Raw genomic sequence first — 12725 nt, forward strand, 5'->3', positions numbered from 1 at the left:
TTAATGTTAGTAGATGAGAAACAAAAAAAAAAAAGTGTCCATCTTCCTCCATAGCTTGGCCGAATGTCCTAAAGGAAGAAAGAAAAAATTTTGTTCATCTCTTTTCACTCTCTTGTTGGCCGAAAATACTAAGGTTAAGGAAGGAGTTTTGCTTCATACTTGGTTTGGAAGAGGATTAGGAAGAGGTTGGCTAAACTTGCATCAAGATTAAGGTATGTTTGAGGTTCATGCATGTTTTAGTTGCTAGCTTAATGTTCTTGTTAGCCCATGGTTCAAATCCTTGTTATGTCATGGGAATGAAATTCGCCAAAGTGAATGTGGTGTTAATGCCATTGCATGTTAAATAACAAGCTTGAAAGTGATACATGTGATGGAGGATTGAAGATTCTTAGATTTTCTTTTAGCATTTTTTGAATGAGATACTAAGTTCTTTGTTTCACCATGACCAAATTGAAATGGTGTGGTGTTGTGGTATTCGCCATGATATATCCATAAGTATAATTCATGCATGTTGCATGGTAAGTAAGATTTAAGCTTTGGAAATGTGTATATATTTGGATATAAGCCACTTGAGAATTCGCCCTTGCACCTACATGAATATATGTTTGCACATGATGGATTGGTATGACATATATACTAATTCAAAGTGTATATTTGCTTGTGATGATGTGTTGATTATGAAGTAAATAAGAGATGTGCAATGAATTACGATATGTAATGTGTTAGTAGTAAAATGTATGCTGTTTTTTGTGTGGTACTAAGTGTATATTCGCCACATGAGGGGTAATTAGTGTGCATGCATTCGGTTTGAGGCAAGCATATTGATGCCTATTCTTGGCTTAGAAAATTCGCTAAGAGGAATATTAACTAATGTGTTGAGTTCGATTTATGATTTCGTACATATACAACTTTGATGCCTAATGTATATAAGGGCCAAGTACTTTGAACTTCACGTTGATGTTTGAATGTATTGAATTGCTTGTTGTGATGTAAAATGTGCATGACCATTGTGTATTTGAGCTAAAGGATGGCCATATGACCATTTACACTCCTTGTCATATTCGGCCATAAGCTATCATGATGAGATTTTAATAAGTTAAATTTGTGTAAATTAGCTCAAGAGCAAAGGGAGCTAAATTCGATAAAGGGAAGGAAAAAGTAGTTGAATAGCCGTCGAAATCGCTCGACAACATCCAAGGTAAGTCTTGAGTGATGACCCTACTTGAATTATATCAAAATTATGCTCCTTGTTTGTGTGGCCATTGAGCCGAAATAGTAAAGGTTGATAGATATTTTGTGTTAGAACTTTAGTAACGAAAATGAACTATGGACGTGTCTTGAATATTGATATATATGTAAGTGAACATTGGAAATATATCGGGCTAAGACCAAGGCATTCGTATGAGTTGATATATCCGGGCTAAGACCAAGGCATTAAATGCGAGTTGATATATCCGGGCTAAGACCAAGGCATTCGTGCGAAGTTGATATATCCGGGCTAAGACCAAGGCCTTTGTGCAAGTCACCAAATCCGGGTTATGACCCGAAGGCAATCGTGCGAGTCGCTATATCCGGTTAAATCCCGAAAGTATGTGATTCGGAAGTGAGCAATCTTGCTGTAAAAATTTCAGCTTATACACTTGTGAAAATTCCAGCAATGAGGTATGTTTGTGTGTGCTTGTACTAATTGAATTCTTGCAAGTAAGTGTGCGCTAAGTTGATAAACGAGCTACCGGCCTTGGGCTAAGTTGTTCTTTTGTGTATGAACATAAGGGTCGGTGATGTGAAATAAGTATGAGTATGGGAATGTGAATTAGTAAAGTGGTTTAATTAGCCATGTGAATAAAATACCTTAGTCAAAGCTGATTTCATTGCTTGAGACTTACTAAGCATTAAAATGCTTACCCGTTGCTTTGGCTCTCTGTTTTATAGGTTTCGCTCGTTAGCTATCGGATTCGGGATCAAAGAAGTCAAGTCATCCACACTATCGAAGCCCCATTTTGGTACAAATTTTGGTTGAACTTTGAAATGGCATGTATAGGACCATCCTTTGTTGAAGGTCATGTACCTTCCGGTTTGTGTAAACTTGGATAGCCATGCGAAAATGGCTTATATACGTTTTAGCATAGAACTATAATCGTTTGTATGTTGACCCTTATGAGGTATGGAATTATTTTGAAACGATTAGCCATTGGAATGGTTAATCATGATCACGCTTTGTGCTATGTATGTAAAAAGGGCCAATTGAATCATGGAAAGTATGAAATAGGTAAAGCCTACTAAAGGCAGATGCTGACAGCAGCAGTGACGTGGATGTGAAAAATCACTAAAAATAGTAGGAATGGTATTAAATAGCAAATAAATTATGTAAGTGTACCTTGATGAATCTACTTTCATATGGAAGAAACGAAATGGTCATATGAGTTATAAGTTAACAGATTTTAAAGTTCTTGTGAAATAGGGCCAGAACGGTTTCTGGATCCCCTGTTCCAACTTTGGAAAATCATTGTAAATTAACCAGAGATAATTAGGAGTCATTCCATATATGTGTAGATTCCTCTCTGAGTCTAGTTTCTATAGAAACAAACGGCATTAGTATTGAAGCCCTGTACAGGAGATATCCAATTCGTAACGCACAAAGGTCAGTGTAGTCGATCCCTACAATAGGCGAGACTTTAACTAATAAACTGTACTAATTGGCTCGACCAAAATTCTAGAAAAAATATGTAGATGGACATGTGAGTCTAGTTTCAGGAAAATTTACGGAACTGATTTTCGAGTTGTAAAACTCAAGTTATGAATTTTGGAGCGACTAGTACTCAGATTGGCAGCTTGTCTGAAAATTGTCAATAAGTGGGTTGAAGTTCGTTAACACCTCGCGTTCGACTCGTGACGGTCTCGGGTTCGGGTGTTACAATTTTATTGGTATCGAGCTACGGTTTAGTCGATTCTAGGACTACCGTAATGCGTTTGGGGTCTAGCTATACATGCCATTTTATGTGATTATATGATAGTGTGGTGATTTACGACGTTTGAACTTGTGTTTATTTATAGTAATGGATCCCGATCCCAACCGAAGCGATAGTGATGATGTGGAGAGTGTGGCGCTGCTCCCCGCACAAGGGACAGCGCCGGCGGACTCTCAACCTGTTGCTAACAATCCGAATGACGAGGCTAGACAAGCCTTTTATAGCGTGATGAATGATTGGTTCAACCAATACATTCGAACTAATACTACTGTTCCACAACCTCCATTCCCAACAAACACACCCCGCACCTACAATGCCTCCGGTAATTGACCAAATAAGGTCGAATAAGCCCCAGTTGATAGAATCCGAAAACATGGGGCTACTGAATTTAAAGCTACGGATAGTGATGATGCCGAGCAAGCCAATTTTGGTTGGACAACACGATCCGGTACTCGATGAGCTATCTTGTACACCCGATGAATGCCTAAAGTGTACCATCTCCTTGCTACGTGATTACGCCTACTATTGGTGGAGTACTCGACTTTGTTGTGCCCATGAACAAGTAACTTGGGAGTTCTTCCAAACCGAGTTTCGGAAAAAGTATATCGAGATTTATGGACCAAAAGCGAAAGGAATTTCTCGAACTTAAACAAGGTTCCATGTCGGTTCATCGACTATGAACGAAAATTCGTGAGGCTTAGCTTGACGCGAGAATGCATTTCTTGAAGCGTGATGTGTAAACGCTCAAGATGGGTGAATGATGAGATAAAGCGTATGTTGGCATTTTGGAAATCCGAGAGTTTGTGACTCTCGTCGAGCGATGCAAAGCCGAGGAGTTTAGTATGGAGAAAAGGAAAGCGAAGCGGGAGCAAGGGAGTTTCAGAAGAGGTATTGGGAAGCCCTTCCAACATCATCAAAGAAACTTAGAGATGGCTTAGGCCGATCTAGAGACACCGGGCTTTTCTAGACGAGATCGCGATCGACCCCTGTGACCACGAATCACTTCGATCGCCGAGGTGGGAATGATCGACGAGAGAGGACTGAGTGCCGATTGTGGCAAATGGCATTTTGAAGTCAGTAGATTCCGTGACCGCTCTGTTACAAGTGTGGATCAGTTGACCACTTCATTAAAGATTGCCCGAGGTTATCTGAGCAGAATGTAGATCGGAGTGGGAAACGGGTACTACCTCTGCTCGAGGTAGACCATCCGGAAATCTGAGCAAGGCTAGTGGTGGTCGAGAGGATCTAGAGATCTTTGCGACCGGATCCGAGGCTCGCGCTCCAGCTAGGACTTATGCTATACGCGCACGCGAGGATGCCTCCTCGCCAGATGTTATTACGGGTACTTTCACTCTCTTTGATACTAATGTGATTGCTTTGATTGACCCTGGTTCTACTCATTCTTATATATGCGAAACCTTAGCATCCGAAGAAGACTTTGCCTATTGAGTCTCTCGAGTTCGTAATTCGGTGTCAAATCCTTTGGGTCGTTATGTCTTTGGTCGACAAAGTGTGTAAGAAATGCCCCTAGTAATTGAGGTACTGCTTTCCGCGGACTTGATGCTTTTGCCGTTCGATGAATTTGATGTTATTCTTGGATTGGATTGGTTGACCGTGCATGATGCGGTTGTGAATTGCAAAAGCAAGACTATTGATTTGAGATGCATAAACAACGAGATGATCCGAGTTGAGTCTCTGAACTTGAAGGGGTTGCCAGCTGTAATATCATCAATGTTGGCCCAGAAATATGTAAGAAAAGGGTGTGAAGCATACCTTGCGTATGTACTTGATGATAAGGAGTTAGGAATAGAACCCAAATCTGTGCCGGTGGTTTGTGAATACCGGACGTTTTCCGAAGAATTGCTGGGTTTGCCACTGTTCGGAGATAGAGTTTGGCATTGAGCTTGTACCAGGACCACACCGATTTCGATAGCTCCATATCGTATGGCACCAACGAATTAAAGGAGTTGAAAGCTTCGGTTGCAAGAGTTGATGGATAGAGGTTTTGCTCGCTTGAGTTTTTCACCTTGGGGTGCACCGGTGTTGTTTGTGAAAAGAAGGGCGGAACCATGAGGTTGTGCATCGACTATCGTCGACTTAATAAAGTGACAATAAAGAACAAGTATCCGTTACCACGTATCGATGATTTGTTCGATCAACTGAAGGAGCCTCGGTGTTCTCAAAATAGATTTGAGATCGGGCTATTATCGATTCTTGAATCCGAGATTCGGACATACCCAAAACCGCCTTGAGCGAGATATGGTCACTACGAGTTCTTAGTGATGCCGTTTGGGCTCACTAATGCCCTCGCGGTATTTATGGATTTGATGAATCGGATCTTGGATCATATTTGGATCGGTTCGTAGTTGTGTTCATCGACGACATCTTGGTCTATTCAAGAGATGAGACCGAACATGCGAGCACCGAGATTAGTGTTGCAAATTTTACGGGATAAGCGGTTATATGCTAAGTTTAGCAAGTGTGAGTTACGGTTAGAGAGGTTAGCTTCTTGGGTCACGTGGTATCTCGCATCGGTATTCGAGTCGACCCAAGCAAAATTTCAGCCATACTTAGCTGAAACCTCCAAGAAATATTCTTGAGGTTAGAGCTTTTTGGGACTTGCGGTTACTACCGACGGTTTGTAAAAGGATTCTCGATGATAGCCACACCCATGATAAACCGCTTGAAAGATGTCAAGTTTGAATGGACGGAAAAGTGTCGAAAAGTTTTGACCAATTGAAAACTCATTTGACGGAAGCTCAAGACTAGTACGGCCGAATCGCAAAGAGTTTGTCATCTATAGTGACGCCTCCCTACTTGGGTTAGGTTGCGTATTGATGCAAGAAGGTCGAGTTGTGGCCTATGCGTCGAGACAATTAAAGCCACATGAGAAAAATTATCCGACCCATGATCTCGAATTGGCTGCCATCGTATTCGCCTTAAAGATATGGCAACATTACTTATTTGGTGAGAAGTGCCATGTGTATTCGGATCACAAAAGTCTCAAATATTTGATGACTCAAAGAGACTTAAATCTGCGACAAAGGCGTTGGCTCGAGTGTTAAAGGATTATGAGCTGGTCATTGACTATCACCGGGAAAGGCTAATGTGGTTGCGGATGCCTTAAGCCGAAATCTTTGTTTGCTTTCTGAGCGATGAATGTACACTTGTCTATCCTACCCGACAATGTGTTAGTAGCCGAATTAATGTACCAAACCATTGTTGACTCATCAAATTCGTGAAGCTCGAGAAAGTTGATGAGGAGTTGCGTGCAAAACGGGTGAGTGTGTTACGAACAAGGAATCGGAGTTTCAAATTGATGATGACGATTGTTTGAGGTTCGAAGTCGTTTGTGTGTTCCAAAGAATTGAACTTATTTCGATAATTCGAACGAAGCTCATTGTAGCCGAATGGCAATCCACCCGGAGAACGAAGATGTACAATGAGTTGAAACGTCGGTTTTGGTGGCATGGTATGAAACGAGACATCTCGACTTTGTTGCAAGATGTTTAATATGTCAACAAGTGAAAGCGGAGCATCAAGTGCCTTGAGGTTACTTGACCGATCACGATACCCGAGTGGAAATGGGATCGAGTCACAATGGACTTTGTGTCCGGACCGCCGTTGTCGACAAGTAAGAAGGATGCAATTTGGGTTATTATTGATAGGTGACTAAGTCGGCTCACTTTATCCTGTGCGTATGGATTTTCATTGGATAAACTAGCTGAATTGTACGTTTCTCAGTTGTGAGATTACACGGGTACCGATTTACATTGTGTCGGATAGAGATCCGAGGTTCACCTCGCGATTTTGGAAGAAATTACAAGAAGCATTGGGCACCAAGTTGCATTTCAGACCGCCTTTCACCCCCAAACCGATGGTCAATCCGAGCGTATAATTCGAGATACTTGAGGATATGTTGAGATGTTGCATCCTCGAGTTCGGTGGTTCGTGGAAGCGGTACCTACCTTTGATTGAATTCGCCACAACAATAGTTTTCAATCAAGTATTAAGATGGCGCCTTACGAGGCTTTATGCGGGCGTAAATGCCGTACACCATTGTTTTGGACCGAGCTCGGTGAGAACAAAATTTTGGAGTGGATTTGATTAAAGATCTTTGAGCAGAAAGTAAAAGTAATCCGTGAAAATCGAAGATAGCCTCCGATCGTCGAAATCGTATGCGGATTTGAAGCGAAAGGACATTGAGTATCGGTGGGAGATAAAGTGTTTCTTAAAGTTTCGCAGTGGAAAAAGATACTCAGATTCGGCCGTAAGGGCAAGTTGAGCCGAGATTCATTGGGCCGCACGAAATCTCCGAACGAGTTGGCCCGGGCCGCGTATCGTTTGATCTTGCCCCGAACTTGAAAAGATTCTAGCGTCTTCCATGTTTCAATGCTTGACGCTATAGATCTGATCCGTCGCACGTAATTAGTCCATCAGAGGTTGAAATTCAAGCCGATATGAGTTATGAAGAAGAACCGATTCGTATTCTAGCTCGTGAAATGAAAGAGTTGCGAAACAAAAGGGTTCCGCTAGTGAAAGTGTTATGGCTCAAACACGGGATAGAAGAAGCTACTTGGGAACCCGAGAACTCTATGAAAGAGCAATATCCAAACCTATTTACGGTAAGATTTTGGGACGAAAATTTCTAAAGTGGGGAGAGTTGTGACACCTTAAAACGACCCTAGTCGAAATGTGGTTTCGGGACCACAAAACCAAGGCATAAAAATAATTTAATATTTATTTTATTGCCTATAATGTGTGTTAACTCATGTGTGATATTTTATGCTTTGATTTAGAATTATAGATGTGAATTTCACTAGAAAGGACCTAGTAATAAACTTTGAAAGTATGAGGGGAAAATGTGTGATGACTAATTAAAGGATGCATGCAAAACAATGGACTTGCATGTCAAATTTCCCCCCCCATAGCTAGTGGCCGGCCATGACAAGGATTTATGGGCAAAAATCATGTCATGAAACATGTTTGGTAAATGGGTTATGATGGAAAGAATAAAATAAGGGTATGGAATAAACAATTAATGTTAGTAGATGAGAAACAAAAAAAAAAAGTGTCCATCTTCCTCCATAGCTTGGCGAATGTCCTAAAGGAAGAAAGAAAAATTTTGTTCATCTCTTTTCACTCTCTTGTTGGCCGAAAATACTAAGGTTAAGGAAGGAGTTTTGCTTCATACTTGGTTTGGAAGAGGATTAGGAAGAGGTTGGCTAAACTTGCATCAAGATTAAGGTATGTTTGAGGTTCATGCATGTTTTTAGTTGCTAGCTTAATGTTCTTGTTAGCCCATGGTTCAAATCCTTGTTATGTCATGGGAATGAAATTCGCCAAAGTGAATGTGGTGTTAATGCCATTGCATGTTAAATAACAAGCTTGAAAGTGATACATGTGATGGAGGATTGAAGATTCTTAGATTTTCTTTTAGCATTTTTTGAATGAGATACTAAGTTCTTTGTTTCACCATGACCAAATTGAAATGGTGTGGTGTTGTGGTATTCGCCATGATATATCCATAAGTATAATTCATGCATGTTGCATGGTAAGTAAGATTTAAGCTTTGGAAATGTGTATATATTTGGATATAAGCCACTTGAGAATTCGCCCTTGCACCTACATGAATATATGTTTGCACATGATGGATTGGTATGACATATATACTAATTCAAAGTGTATATTTGCTTGTGATGATGTGTTGATTATGAAGTAAATAAGAGATGTGCAATGAATTACGATATGTAATGTGTTAGTAGTAAAATGTATGCTGTTTTTTTGTGTGGTACTAAGTGTATATTCGGCCACATGAGGGGTAATTAGTGTGCATGCATTCGGTTTGAGGCAAGCATATTGATGCCTATTCTTGGCTTAGAAAATTCGCTAAGAGGAATATTAACTAATGTGTTGAGTTCGATTTATGATTTCGTACATATACAACTTTGATGCCTAATGTATATAAGGGCCAAGTACTTTGAACTTCACGTTGATGTTTGAATGTATTGAATTGCTTGTTGTGATGTAAAAATGTGCATGACCATTGTGTATTTGAGCTAAAGGATGGCCATATGACCATTTACACTCCTTGTCATATTCGCCATAAGCTATCATGATGAGATTTTAATAAGTTAAATTTGTGTAAATTAGCTCAAGAGCAAAGGGAGCTAAATTCGATAAAGGGAAGGAAAAAGTAGTTGAATAGCCGTCGAAATCGCTCGACAACATCCAAGGTAAGTCTTGAGTGATGACCCTACTTGAATTATATCAAAATTATGCTCCTTGTTTGTGTGGCCATTGAGCCGAAATAGTAAAGGTTGATAGATATTTTGTGTTAGAACTTTAGTAACGAAAATGAACTATGGACGTGTCTTGAATATTGATATATATGTAAGTGAACATTGGAAATATATCCGGGCTAAGACCGAAGGCATTCGTCGAGTTGATATATCCGGGCTAAGACCGAAGGCATTCGTGCGAGTTGATATATCCGGGCTAAGACCAAGGCATTCGTGCGAGTTGATATATCCGGGCTAAGACCCAAGGCCTTTGTGCAAGTCACCAAACCGGTTATGACCGAAGGCAATCGTCTGAGTCGCTATATCCGGTTAAATCCGAAAGTATGTGATTCGGAGTGAGCAATCTTGCTGTAAAATTTCAGCTTATACACTTGTGAAAATTCCAGCAATGAGGTATGTTTGTGTGTGCTTGTACTAATTGAATTCTTGCAAGTAAGTGTGCGCTAAGTTGATAAACGAGCTACCGGCCTTGGGCTAAGTTGTTCTTTTGTGTATGAACATAAGGGTCGGTGATGTGAAATAAGTATGAGTATGGGAATGTGAATTAGTAAAGTGGTTTAATTAGCCATGTGAATAAAATACCTTAGTCAAAGCTGATTTCATTGCTTGAGACTTACTAAGCATTAAAATGCTTACCCGTTGCTTTGGCTCTCTGTTTTATAGGTTTATTTCGTTAGCTATCGGATTCGGGATCAAAGAAGTGAAGTCATCCACACTATCGAAGCCCCATTTTGGTACAAATTTTGGTTGAACTTTGAAATGGCATGTATAGGACCATCCTTTGTTGAAGGTCATGTACCTTCCGGTTTGTGTAAACTTGGATAGCCATGCGAAAATGGCTTATATCGTTTTAGCATAGAACTATAATCGTTTGTATGTTGACCCTTATGAGGTATGGAATTATTTTGAAACGATTAGCCATTGGAATGGTTAATCATGATCACGCTTTGTGCTATGTATGTAAAAAGGGCCAATTGAATCATGGAAAGTATGAAATAGGTAAAGCCTACTAAAGGCAGATGCTGACAGCAGCAGTGACGTGGATGTGAAAAATCACTAAAAATAGTAGGAATGGTATTAAATAGCAAATAAATTATGTAAGTGTACCTTGATGAATCTACTTTCATATGGAAGAAACGAAATGGTCATATGAGTTATAAGTTAACAGATTTTAAAGTTCTTGTGAAATAGGGCCAGAACGGTTTCTGGATCCCCTGTTCCAACTTTGGAAAATCATTGTAAATTAACCAGAGATAATTAGGAGTCATTCCATATATGTGTAGATTCCTCTCTGAGTCTAGTTTCTATAGAAACAAACGGCATTAGTATTGAAGCCCTGTACAGGAGATATCCAATTCGTAACGCACAAAGGTCAGTGTAGTCGATCCCTACAATAGGCGAGACTTTAACTAATAAACTGTACTAATTGGCTCGACCAAAAATTCTAGAAAAAAATATGTAGATGGACATGTGAGTCTAGTTTCAGGAAAAATTTACGGAACTGATTTTCGAGTTGTAAAACTCAAGTTATGAATTTTGGAGCGACTAGTACTCAGATTGGCAGCTTGTCTGAAAATTGTCAATAAGTGGGTTGAAGTCTGTTAACACCTCGCGTTCGACTCCGGCGACGGTCTCGGGTTCGGGGTGTTACACATGACTTCTAATTGTTTCTGGATAATTTATGGTAAATTTTCAAAGTTGAAACAGAGGATCCAGAAACCGTTCTGGCCCTGTCACACGAAATCTTGAATATCTCTTAAATTACAGCTCATATGGTCGTTTCGTTTCTTCCATATGAAAATAGACCCATCAAGCTTCTATTACATAATTTTTTTAGCATTTAATTCCACTTCTACTATTTTTAGTGATTTTTCGATCTCACATCACTGCTGCTGTCCGCAACAGTTACTGCAGTAGACTATGCCAATTTCATGAATCTTTCCTTGGCCTTACTAATCATCCATCATACATGACACAAATTATGGCCACCTTATCAAAATTTAGGTTTCTAAGACTCGTGGCTATAGGTTTTAGCATCCCACTCAACCGACCACATAGGCCATTTTCACATGGCTTAAAGTTTACAACCCAAAATTCAGCAAAACAAAATAGCCTATACATGCCAAATGTTCTCCTAGATCGACTAAGAAGACAATACCAAAGATTGCTCACTTGGTGTGATGACTTCCTTGACGGTTCCGAGCACACAAAAGGAGACGAGTCCAAGAGACCTAAAATGGGTGACAAGAAAACACCGAGTGAGTTTATAACTCAAGAAGTCATAAGCACTTCATAATTATCCATAAGCAAAATTCATCACAAAGTGAATCAATGAAACGAGGCTAAGTGTTTCATCCATACCGAACTATACCATAGTTCCTTAGACCTTTCGGTTCAATCTCATACATTCACATTTCATATACTAATCAATAGGATATTTAAGGCATTTTATACTTCAACTCATTTTCACCACAATCATACAATTTCCATCATCACATAGTTTTAAAGCTTACCAAGCCCAACCCCGAGCATGAACATAGTGCCTATTCACCATGAGCTCAAGGTACTTACCCGATCCGCTGTCCGTGATCAACTCGATAATGTCGCACACTCAGTGCCAATAGTGATGCAAAAGCATATAGTGAGTCCGCACACTTAGTGCTATATAATCAGCTCACACACTTAGTGCTATATAATCAAATTCGCACACTTAGTGCTGTACAAATTTTAAACCCGCACACTTAGTGCCAATCTTGTCACCGTGTCCATTTATACCCGCACACTTAGTTCCGAGACCAAACACTTTACGCATTTTACTACCTTTATACATTCAACAATGTCATCATTCCATACACATACATTTCCATTTACACATCAACTCATTAAACACAATTGCATATATATTATGATCATTTAAATCAATACCAAATATATGCTTAATGACTTACCTTGTGTTAGGCAAGGTAGTTCCAAGTCGGCTACTCGATGACCTTCGATTTCCCCTTGTTGGATGCCTCTCCTTTAAGATCTTGAGCTTAAATAAATAAATTAACTCATTCAACCGCTTTGGTTCATATATTGGTATCCACATTTTAATGATTTAATGACATACGGAACGACATGGTAAAATTTTTATCTTGCTACCTTATGTCCTTAGCTATTCGGCTAATAGCCTTATGCAATTACCATACTATCAATAATCTAATCACACATGCATATATTTATATTTGGACATTCGGCCACCACCCTTGCTAATTTTCCCATTTTTTTTCGATTATAAACAATCAAAGATAATATCACAAGAACTCTAATTTAATTTGTAAATTACTTGGCCAAAACTCACAAGTGCCTTAATCACAACTTATTCGGCCTTACTACTTAAACTTAGCCTCTCATACACGTATATCGGTTGTCATAGAAATGCCGAATCCTTAAGTGTTCCGACATCTAACTT

This window comes from Gossypium arboreum, chromosome 8 (assembly GCF_025698485.1).
Source record: "Gossypium arboreum isolate Shixiya-1 chromosome 8, ASM2569848v2, whole genome shotgun sequence".
NCBI classification, from domain to species: Eukaryota; Viridiplantae; Streptophyta; class Magnoliopsida; order Malvales; family Malvaceae; genus Gossypium; species Gossypium arboreum.